At 41.5% G+C, this 12,386-nt stretch overlaps 1 protein-coding gene across 9 annotated transcripts in view; it reads left to right on the top strand.

The window, feature by feature from the left end:
* The window catches only part of CUNH4orf19 (chromosome unknown C4orf19 homolog), a 72,129-nt gene that overhangs the window by 54,717 nt on the left and 5,026 nt on the right, over positions 1–12,386 (top strand). For 5 of the 9 annotated variants that reach the window (XM_023534304.1, XM_011365597.2, XM_011365611.2 and 2 more), the window contains exons 2-3: positions 1,007–1,056; positions 7,427–7,570. The gene's annotated coding sequence lies outside the window, so the exon portion shown is untranslated. The remainder of the gene's footprint in view (positions 1–1,006; positions 1,057–7,426; positions 7,571–12,386) is intronic. The other 4 variants (XM_011365603.2, XM_023534309.1, XM_023534287.1 and 1 more) reach the window with 1 other exon arrangement.

Raw genomic sequence — 12,386 nt, forward strand, 5'->3', positions numbered from 1 at the left:
TGTGAAGAAATACAACATGTAGATAAACAATGATAAAGCCATGACCCTTTCCTATTAAGAATTTACAGTCTAATGGAAGGAATGTTATATAAGTGAATTATGAGAAAGGTAGAAAGTGATCAGAGCCAGTTGAAGCAGTCGAAGATCCTATAAACATTAAAAGAATAGAGTAATTACCTTTAGTTTGGATTTTCAAAAAATCTTCACAGAGGAAATGATATGTTGAAGGATGAGTAGAATTTTGCAAACTGTTGATGGGCATGGAGGCATGCCAACTGGAGATTATAATATGTGCAAAGGCATAGAAACAGGAAAATATAGGCATGTTTAGAAAATAGTGAAAAATCCAGATTAGCTGGACATAGGAATGGCTAGAGGAGTTTCAGAGATAATCTTGAAAGGCCATTGGTGCCATATAGAGGAAGGCCTTAAATGCTTAGCTGAGTTCATTAAAGACTTGGAAGGCAAGGCAGAACCACCTAAAGATTTTTAAAAGGGGAGTGGCTAGTAGGATAAGAGCATTTTTTGAAAAATTTATGTCTATAGAGAGTGAATTACTCTAATCATCCCAGAGAAGTTGGTAAAAATCTAAACATTTGCTTTACTTTCAAATTCTATACATTGTTATTTTCATTATAAGCAAAACTATTTTATAAATTATGTATTCTGTCTCCAAGAAGCAAATCTCTTGAATTTCTTTCTGCTTAGTTGAAATTTTACCCATCAGAGCCATAGCTTTTGGTTATTGAACAATTCCAACAAGCTGAGTATGTGATAAACAGCTCACATACTGTGCCATTTAAATCTCATTTTATAGAAGAAACACTGAAATTGGGTAAATTTTTAATTGTTCAGTATCAGGAACTGAGCCAACTGTTCCAGTTCGAGAATTCCATTACCCCACAGCATTGCCAGTGCCCCTCAGAAAGTTACTTTGTTGGTACAACTTGTCTTTGACATGGAGGCCACTTGTAGACTTCAATTTTCAACTTTTGTATTGTTGCAGGAAGACAAGTTAAACTGCTAGAGAAACCTCATGGACAATCTCCACAATAGGTAAGTTATTTTCTTAATGCTTTAGGGGAAAAGTCTATTCTTTCTACTTTCTATTAAATTTCCTATTCCTTGGTCTTTCACTACAGTTTTTATTACTTAAAGCATTAAAGCCAGTAGACAGAGCAATCCTCAAAGTCTGTTTCTTTCTAGCTTATTCAGGTTTGAGTGGAACTCCGTTATTTTTCCTCTTTACTATTGTTGTTTGTGGATACAATTCTAAAATATGTGAGATGAGACATGACCCAACTAGGTCTTCACTCTGAAAGATTTTAAGTGAATCTATCTCCCAAGGCAATTTGGGGTTTCTCCAATAAAGATCATCCCTCCAATGAAAATCATCCCTCCAGAATAATGATTCTTGGAGTATCGTCCCAAGACCAACATCAGCAGCCTTACCTGAGAACTTGTTAGAAATGCAGATTCTTGGGCCCCACCCCAGACCTAGATCAGAAATCTGGGAGTGATGCCAGCCCTCCAGAATATTCTGATACACTCTCAAATTTAGGAACCAAACTGTAGGATTACAGACCTTCTTCTCTTTTGTTTCTCTCTGGGTCTTCTCCCCAATTCCCTTCCCATTTCCATCTTCAACCTGGGATATAATCAGCTGTATATCTTATTCCTATAGAACCAGCCTATTCCCTCCTATGTGATCCTGAAAGTACTATGTGCATTATCCTCGTTCCCCTTTGTAAATACTAGATGGTCAAGCTACCTCCTTCATGCACAACCTTATGAACCTTTGAGGTGCATGTCATCTACCTATTCTGTCCTTTCCCCTACTTATTGCTTTCATCTGGGGACTTTTCAGCTAAACGAATTATTCAATACCACAGGATCAAAGTCTTCTTGACTCTACACTCCGGTTATCTCACCTCCACTGCAATTAAATTAACTTCCATTGACATATCCAGAGCCATGTCATTAACAGTAAACTTTAATATACCAATGTCAAAACACCATCTTTTAGCTCTCCAAACTTCTCAAGTTCAAGATGCGGGTCACTGGCTTTTTTTAAACCTCATTGGGACATCCATTCCCTAAGATTCCCTTCTTTCCTTAGGCAAACTCTCAGCAGACTGCCAGACCTATCCGATAGAGACCGTGCATTACGGTCCATTGCTTCAGCCACCCTTGCCAGCACCCTTAAAATCAATCCCTGTTGTCTTTTACCTCAAGCTGAGACCATATAATAACCCACATTTCTGAGCCTTTACCCAGATGGCCGGACAGTGCTGGGAGAGGAAAATGTTGCAAGGACTGCACGTACTGGCATCACTCAACTTTGGTTTCTGACTGCAGCCATCTGTCAGCACTGCTCAGCCACCTTTCAGTGGTTTCTCTTCTCCGCCACACACTATTTCAAACCTGTGACACTTTGAGCTTTCACCCGGGCCCCTCCAACAGACTGCGCTGCCCACCATCTCAATAAGAAAGCCAAGCTTTGCACCCCTCCAGCCTCCCACCCTGCATCGAGAAATATATCCACCTGCCCTCGCCTCTTTCCCTCTCGGCTTCAAGGAAGAAGTGAGGATCCCCACTTCTTTCTAAAGGTGATACCTTCATGGGTGATCTTGACTTGATTTCCTCTATTTTCCCTCAGTCTCTCCGTTATCGTCAGTTTCTTTCGATTATCTTCTTTTCTTCTCAGCATCTCAAATGTATTTAACCCTCACTCTCTATAAAACCATCCTATAGTCCTGTATCCTATATCATAACTACTTCCTTCTTCATCCCCATCCTCTCCAAACTCAGTGAGAGTCTTCCATGCTCCTTTTCGTGTGCACCACTCATTCCTCAACCCGCTGCACCCAACACCCACCTCCGAGGTTCTGTAACTTTCCCTCACTTCTTACCATTAACCTCCTTGTTGCTAAAACCAATGTGCACTTTTCTATCCTTTCCTTTTCTCTATGGCATTTGACGCTGTTCAGTGCCAGACTCCCTCATGTCTAACTCCCTCCTCTCTCGTTTCTTGAGAGCAATGCCTGATTTCCCTCCTTTTCTCTGAACATGCTTCTTAGTCTCCCTCATGAGCTCTTCCTGCTCCACCTACTGAGAACAGACATGTCAGGTAGGGCAGTGAGCCAGAACTCACAGGATCCGCATAGGTGAAAAGGTAAAAAAGACATCACAACAATCAATTAAATAAAATGGTCTAAATTGTGCTAAGAAGGCAAGGTGAAAGGTAAGGCGGGTGTGCACTACCTGAGGTCTAACCCGGCTGGAGGTGGTGTGAGAGGGCAAAGGAAACAGCCTATGACAAGGTTTTTGACCAGGAAAGAAACATAAATTTAAAAGAAACCTAATTTAAAGGAAACATAAGTTTAAAGATTTGAAAGAAAGCCAGTGCAGCCAGGGAAAAAAGGAGAGATGAGGCACTAGAGAGTTGTATAAGCTGTAGAAAAGACTTTGTTCTTTATCTTATAAGATTCTTATTGGTTTTCAGTGAGTTATAGCTGTTGATTCTCATTAATCACTCTATTATATTCTATAGAGTCACTTCAAACAATGAATTAGTGAACAGTGAACCATCACTCCTAGGAGAAATGAGTGGTTAGGTTCCTGGGAGCCTCTGGTCACCACATTTTCATCACTCAAGCAATATATAACTTTGTTTTACAATACATCACCTTTCTTTATGTGCGTTTCTGTTTAAAGTCACCTTATTTAATAAATACATTGTTAATCCATCAATACTGAACTCAGGGCTAACAGCACTATAACTCACTCCTGAACAAATTTTCTCTGTAAAGCATATTATAACCTTCCTGCTCTTCAGAACACTAGTTGGCATTTCCATACTATCCCATTTATAAACGGCAAAATTACCAATAAAAAGCACAGAAATGTGACACTAAATAGACCATGAAAAAGCCACTTATTCACAGTATGAGAGCTGAAACAGGAAGGCACAGTGTTGCTTTGTTTGAGCTTAGCTAGAAATGTGTGCATAAAATGACTCAAATTCTTTACCTCTCTGTACATGTCCACGAATGACCTCAAAAGCACCCCATGTATTGATTTGGGGGGTTACAGATAAATTTTAGCAAGTAGATGAATTCACAAATACAGAGTCCACAAATAATGAGGATTGATTGTAACATAAAGCACATAGATTAACACGTGGTATATAGGGTGCTCTGTGTAAGTTTGATACTTTTATCATCTTCTTTATTATTATGTTATTAAATATCCTGAGAGCACTGGACACCTTTAAAAAGCTTGAGGCAGGGGGAGCGATATGATTCAGATTTGTGTCCTGAAAAGATCACGTGACTTCTGTGTGGAAAAGACACGAGCGGAGACAGGTGACAGGAGGATATTGCAGTAGTCCAGGTTAAGAAAGAGGTGCTGATGTTGTATTTAGAGCAGGGCAATGGCAGTGCACATGAAAAGGGTGGGCTTAAGAGAGACACTGTAAGAGGCAGCATTTCTACATTCCTGAGCTGGTGTTGCATTCCTGCTGGAATGTGCTCTGGAACTCCACCGGCACGTTATCTGCTCACCTTTGGGCACAGCCTTTTCTAATCTAACCCAAGTTGATTGAGGCGCGCCTCACCTTCTGTAACATGTTATATGATGTTTCAGTCTAGTACATATAACACTATATCAGTCATCTATTTATACATCTGTCTACCTTGCTGAACTGTTAACTCTTTCCAGATCCCTGGAGTCAAGTTCAGAATTTAGCACATAATAGATGCTCAGGAAATATTTGTTGCATTAACAAACAACAGGGATCCTAGTAACTAGCTGAGTGTTGCCTCCAGTAACTAGCTGAGTGTTGCCTCCAGCAGGGACTCAGGGAACCTTACTCAATCTTTTCAAGTGCAGAAATTATTTTTTACTATAATTCAAAAAAATATCAAGGTCTCGATTCTGCACACGGGGTCAGCTACAAATGTGGGACAATCTGTTTTTTCTTGTCCTCTGACTATTTCATGCTTCCATCCTTGAGTCCACATTTATAAAATAAGGCAATCAGGTCGGATGTTCCCTAAGATTCTTTGTGGTTCAGGCACTCTGGGATCCAGGAATTACCCAAAACTACTTCATTCCAAGTATCTAACTCCAAGCCGTGCATGCTTTTAAAGCTATCATAATTTGTAGCCTTATAAGGCCATATTGTATAAACTCAAATCATCTCCTCCAAGACTTCCTCACATTTTCAGAACTTAAGTTTTTCTAAGTGTTTTAAGTTTCTTCCAGTTTTTTCCTACCTCCTAGATAAGAGTATTTTCCCAAATTAGAGACATATCCTGTATGAGAGACAGACTCCAATTCCCACAGGGTTCCCGGGAGAATTCGGTCAGAAACCATTTTTATTCACGGTTTTTAAAAGTGACTAGCAAAGAATATTCTTACGATGACCATGAACATGAAGACAGCCAACATTTACTAAGAACCTACTACTTACCAGACATACTTTGCGAGGCACATCACATGTTTAAGTCATGTGATCCTTGTAGGAACCCTGCATGATTTGATGCCGTTTTCTTCATTTAGTGGTTGGCAAAACTGAAATTCAGAGAAGTTAAGCAGTTTACTCACAGTCACCCAGCTTAGAACGGACTGATCCAGACTGTGACTCCAGAGCCAACTCCTTTAATTACAGTAAACAGACTGTCTTCTACGTTCTTTCTTCCTGCTCTTCTGTACTCCCTCTGTGATTTTATACATGTTCTTTGACCAGTCCTTCTGGTAACGTGGCCATAAAAATAAAAACTATAAGGCACTGATGCCAAGGGTGTCTCTGATGCTTTTAAGCAAACACCCTACAAAAGATTGGTGATGCTGAGCTTTCTAATGTAACTTGAACCAATGTCAAGTACATCAGCCTAACAAGCTGAGTCAAGATGAGATTTGTCAGGCGTTGCTGTTACCGTGGTGGCCAAGAGTATGAGAGCAGGGAGCCCACTGGATCTCACATTAAAAGACAAAGAACTACACGTGTTAAGTGAAAACACACCATCTTCATTTCAGATTTGTAAAATATTCTCAAATAAACTATGTCTGTATTATCTGTGGATTCCCCAAAGTGTACTTGTTCATATTCTCAGAAACTAGAAGCCATCCAGAAGGTCATCTTCAGCTGGGTCTCAGTCTCGGTGCTGCAGTGATCACCCCGGTACAGCACGCTGGGTTTAGTTTTGAAGGGCATGGTCTGTTGGTTCATCAGCGAGCAAGGTTCTACCCAAGTAGTAGAATTTGTAGAAAACATCTAATTCCATCTCACTGATAAAAATCTGTTATTTTAAATGAGATTACGGGTATGATTAGGTCATCGCTCTATATGGTCTCAGCCACTTTCTCTTCCATGCTGTGTGATAATTTGTATGACTTCCTCAACACATACTTCAGAAGCAACTGATAAGCACGTGGTGATATCTGACTTACCAACTCTAAGAGTTTTAGATATTTGTTTTAAGCTGTTGAACTGAAGCCTCCCTGAGGCATTTAGGGGCACATTAAAAGTCAGCTTTCTGCCACTACATTAATCATTGGGAATGGGGTAACATGGCCTGGTGCCTATACTAATAATAGAAGTGCCTTCCATATTTTAGCATACATCGAGAACATCTAAACTTATTTATTAACCATCATCATTCACACTCATTAGTGATGTTGCATATTTTTATGTGATTACTTAAAGTAGGGTGAAAGTCCTTATGTCCCTTATGCTTTCTCCAGTGACAGTTTCAGAATATCTACCTATATAAGAGGGGTTTAGGAGCTTAGAAGGGTCTCTAGGAGACTTGTCCGGAAGTTACATTGCAAAGCAAACAGACTGATTGGGGATGGGAAGAGAAGGTGACAGAATTGATGGAGAGGCTAAAGTTCTTTCCCCAACCACTGTTAACATCCATCCACCTGTGACCTGTCCTATGTCAGGCATGCAGCAAGCAGCAACATGTAGATTAGACAATACCTATTTTTACAGAGTCCAATACTGTTGTTGTATGTTATTTGATAACATAGCCAGAAATCCTTGACCAAGATATTATTTGTATTAGATAAGGGCTAGCCAGGAAGGGGAACCCCTCCTATAAAGCAGGGGAAGTTATATAGTGATTGGATTATGCAGGTTCAAAGAGCTGGGAAACCAAATGAGCCGGTGAGATAACACAGAGATGGTCCAAGCAGGAAGACATTACCACCCTAGGGCGAGACACAGAACTGAACTCTGTGTCAATAGATGGAGCCAAGGTGAGGCACCATGGTTCTCCCTGGCACCTTGGAGAGCAGAGCTGGTGGGCATCTAGGCTGTAGAGGAGATGTGGCCATTGCCAGAATGGACAGGATACTGTCCAAAGCAGAGAGAGCAGAAAGGAAAAATACCCTGGCATCTCCCATCTTCCCTTTCTAGTCTTCTACCAGCACCTTCCATTGGTGGGGCCTGACCCAGAGGTCAGCGATTTCTCAGCATTGTGGTACCTGAGAAACCGAGTGAGCACGAGAAGGCAGGACAGACCGAAGAGCAGATGGTCAGTGGACCAGCGCAGTGTCTCAGGTTCGTTCCAACTACTCCCCACTTATTAAGCACTTGTGTTGTTCCGATTAATCCTGTATTGTTAGACACTTGGTTTATTTTAACTTTTCCCTGTTAACAACCCCCATAGAAAAGGATAAAAAAAAAAAATAGATAAATTAGAAAGTGTTCAAAAGCAAATTCTGGAAAACAGACAAAATTTTTAGAAACTTAGGAGGATTATAAAACTCTACCAGAGGGGGATGAGATTGGGAGCAATGACTATCGGTATTAGTTTCTGACCAAAATTATGTTCTAACCAAATGATCATGTTGGCCAGCTTTGTTTGTCCATTATTTTGTCACCAAAAGAGGTAGTGGTAATGGTAGCTACCTCCCTTTTTGCCAAAAACTCCACGAGCCACAGGGTTCTTAGGATATTATTCCTCCTGCCTTTAAGTAAAGCTCCTAGACCAACCAGCAACACAGCAAAGCAGAGAGGCCTGGTCTGCCCGGATTTCCTCACAGCAGTAAAGCAGCTGTTCCCCACGTGCTCCCCCAGCATGCCACACCAGCTGGGAGCTTGTTAGAAATGCAGACGATCGGGCCCACTCAAACTCAGGTGGATTCCTTATGGACCTCTTGGCCTCTGCCCATCTGCGTGTCCACGAGGATCCACACCTCTGCCACATGCACACTGCAGTCTGTATTCAGTAATGAAATGCATCTAGTCTGCTCCACAAAGGAGCCTACTCCCAGGAACTACAGTCCGTGGAATAGGGCCAGAGCTTCTTAAACTCTTTCCCTAAAACAGTTCCCGAGTGCAGAAGGATCTGGGGCAGGGCATGAGGGGGGCTGGTGAGGCATCTAGAAGGTTGACCAGCAGATACTGACAGAACTTGACAATTTCTGTATGCCTTATGTTTAATTCTAATAATTCACACAAATGTCTCCTTTTTAAACACAAAATTCTGAATTTATTTTCAATAAAAATAATGGGCTCCTTCCTCAAAAACCATATACAAATTGGGACATGTGTATTTTATGGCTTATCTTTACCTTCTAGTTCATGGGCCACATACCCTCCTCCAGAAGACGGGTCTCCAAGACCAGCCCTTGGAGTCCAGGGGGAGGAACTGGACCCTTTCCATGCCACAGGCTCCTCCCTCCCATCCCCACCCCCAGCCTCTTCGGAAGAAAAATTGTCCAAATGGGAGAGCAATCCGGACTCTCACATTTGGAAGTTTGATGAGCAGTAATTCTGTCAAAAGAGGCTCTGTAGAATTGCAGGAGCCTTTGACTTCACTGTGGTCTGGCCAGTCTACAGAATAAACCTCACGCCCAGCTAGAACTGGAGGAGACCCTGCCATATAGTGGAGCCATGGCCACCAGGACTTAAAGGTGGCAATAATAATTGTACAAAATATTTCCCACGTCACTTACTCCCTAACTTTACCCCCATGACAACACACCTACACTGTTGTGCCCTAATTAATTAATGTTTCTTGAGGCCTTTCTCATACCAAGTCCCTCTCTTGAAATTAGGTTAAATAACCACTCTATATTGCCATCTAGTGGTGAATAAACAAAACCACATCTATGAGATTGTCAGCGCCCAAATCAAGAGGATCCAGTTCCCTTTTGTAAAAACTAGTGGATCACAAGCTGCTTCTTATTGTGTAATTCAGTGGACTCAGAAAACAACAGAACTTATCAAGACAGATTATATTAATAGAAAACATATTACATATATAAAATGAATAATTATATATAATATAAACATATACTCAGGAAATAATGAAGATAATAGCAACAGCCTTAATAATAGCTGCACTGTACCACTTTCTAATTTTTCTATCCATTTATCTATGAAATACCAGGAAAGGTCTTCCCTACGTACTGGATTTTGATGAGCTCCTTCACACTTTTTTTTTCTTTTAACTTTTGACATCATTTCAGATTTACAGAAAAGTTGCAAGAGAAGCACAAAGAGCCCCCATATATTCTCTACCCTGAGTCCCCAAACGTTAACATTTACCACATTGGCTTTGTTCTTCCCTTTCTCTTTACACACACACACACACACTTTTTTTTTTTCCTGAATTATTTTGCTTAGTTACAGATCCCATGCTCCTTACTCCTAAATACTTCACCATGTATTTCCTAAGAACAAGGGCATTCTCTTATATAATACCTGTACAATGATGACAATCAGGAAATGGACATTGATTTCATACTCTTAGCTAATCTACAAAGGCAGCTCTTTCCCGCTGGGCGGAGCCTCTCCCTATACCCTTGACTTCCAGGTGAATGCTCAGTCAATTTCTCTGCCTGGTTAGCAAACTCCTGGCTCTCCTGGTCTCCCTGCTTCTTCCCACCTCCACCACTCTCCCCCTCATGAAACAGGATTTTCCAGCAAGCAGACTTAACTAGTAACTGACGGGACGGTGTCACATCCGTCTTCGAGCATGAGACTGTTTAACTTCAACACAAAACACAGGACAGAGTTAGCCCCCATCATAGGACTCCAGGACGGGGCAGGCGCCAGTGGTGATGGATTCACCACCCTAATGGTATTTGCTTTTCCCTGTGTAAATGAGATGATGGTTGTGAAGGATCTGCCCTTCGCTTCTCTGTTGCCTTTTTATAGTCCAAAGAGAAAGCAAATTTTGACCCTGCTCAGCAATAAAGGACACCTGACAACTGATTTCTCACTTTTAACCTAGCTGTCACCAAACTGAGGGGGGGGGGGCAGAGAAAGCAGATGGACTGCCCATTTTGAACTCAGTCTTACTTCAAAAGAACATATATTTTTTCCTCTTTCCATGTATTATGCTGGACAAAGAGTGTTTCCTTTTTACACCTGGCAATAGGAGAACACCTCACCAAAAGCAAGATGTAGGTGTGGAAGTAACATCTGAAAAGACAAATAGATTGAACTTGATATTAGGAACTCGATATCTTCGTACCAGGAAGGATAATGGCAGATACGGGCAGGCAGGGGTTGGGTGTAGATACATGAGTCCCCACCCTTTTCATCGGTGGTCACACAACCTTGGACGCTAGAGCAGGTCTCACTGGGGGAAGGCATGTCGCTGGGGAAGGAAAACATGGAGCCAGGTGGGAGAGGGCAGAACCTGTCATCAGGAAGAGGCCGTCTCCACCGAACTTGGGGGAGGCACAGAGCATGGCCCTCAGGTGTGGAGCCAGGTCTGTAGAAAACCCATGTGGTGTGCCCTAATTTAAAGGGAAGCAGTGGAGGAAGAAGCCAAACTGTAAACTTGATCCTGAAAGGGGAGAGCCATCAAGACGTCCTTTACAATTACATGGTTTTGAAGAAAAGTATAGATCCTGTGGTTTTCCTGAGGGAGAGGGAGGGGAGCCTAAAAGCCACAGATGCAGTGTACATTCTATAAGAAATGGAGAAGTGGTGGCTCTCGAGTTGGGCTATTAAATCTCAGCATCGTTGCATCTCAGTGCATGTTGCTTTTGTGGCCACAGCCACAGCAGCAGAGGGTGAGGACAGACTCTTCAACTCCAGCCAGGCAAGGGCTCCCCAACATTGACCTTAGTCTCTGTGACACTGGGAACATAAGGCGTCACTCAAGAAATGCCTCTTTCATCCTTCCTTCCTTTCAGAAGAAGAAAAGCTTCCCTATGTACAACTCTTGAACTCACCATTTTAAAGTTGACCGACCTGATATTTTTCAATGATTAATATTTATTTCACAATTGCATAATAACATAATAATTATGTTATTATGACCCACAGATTTCTCTTTCTCAAACACTTTAGAGCCCTTTTTTCTTTTCCTTTGACTTTTTTTGGGCACCTATCCTCCTAGCTGGTTGGTGTTTTTTTTTTCTTTTTTTTTTTTCTTTTTTAAATAGTGTCCAAGATAAACAAAAGGTACTGCCAGCATGGAAGGAGCAGAATTTTAGAGCAGGGTGTGGAAGGGGAAAGGGACCAGGGGCAGGGGTGGAGATGCACATGGTACTTTTTATGTCCTGTTTATCCAGATGATATATGAATTATTAGCAGAGAATGGACATAAATGAGGAGCAGAGGCTAGAAACAAAATCCTGGGCTTTGGAAATTGGGTAATTTAATCGAGAGTGCTGTGTGAATTTGGGCCTCAGCTATTTAACCTGTGAATGAGGATAATGATATACCTTAGTACATGGTGTTGTTGGGGACGTTGAAGAACACAAAGGTTGAACACGCAGATTACTGGCTAAGCCCTAATGATTTCCCTGTCTGTGGAACTTCTGTTGCACTTGGGGTTTATGTCTTTCAATTGGGCCAAAAGTAAAAAAAAAAAAACAATTGGCCCCTAAGCCAAAAAAAAAGAATAAGTTGGAATAATAAACCCCCTGGTTAGAAGGAAAAGGCCTGGCAAACAAAAAACCTTCCTAAGGGCAAAAACTTTCACCTTTTTTTAAACAAGCCCGAACCAAAAGGGGCCGAAGAAAAAAGAAAAAACTAATAAGAAAAATAAACCGCAAAAGCCCCAAAAAACCCAAGGCCCAAGGAAAACAATAACCCCAATTAAAAGGGAAAACGCCGAAGCCCAAAAGCAAAAAAACAAGTAAGAGGCAGAGCTAGGCAAATCCTCCCATCTCAAATCTTCAAATCTATAATCACATCTGCAAAAATTTTCTTCTTCTTCTTTTTGGCCGTATGAAGAAGTAGCGTTCACAAGTTTCAGAGATTAGGATATGGATATCTTGGGGTGGGGGGACATTTTTCATCCCTCCCCACAGGAGGTGACTTGTGGATTTGATTTATTAATGTAAACCTAGTCCCCTGTACCCAACCAACCAGTCTCCATGGGTAAAAGCTTATGAACTAGCATCCT

This window comes from Pteropus vampyrus, unplaced genomic scaffold, assembly GCF_000151845.1.
Source record: "Pteropus vampyrus isolate Shadow unplaced genomic scaffold, Pvam_2.0 Scaffold5, whole genome shotgun sequence".
Taxonomy (NCBI): Eukaryota; Metazoa; Chordata; class Mammalia; order Chiroptera; family Pteropodidae; genus Pteropus; species Pteropus vampyrus.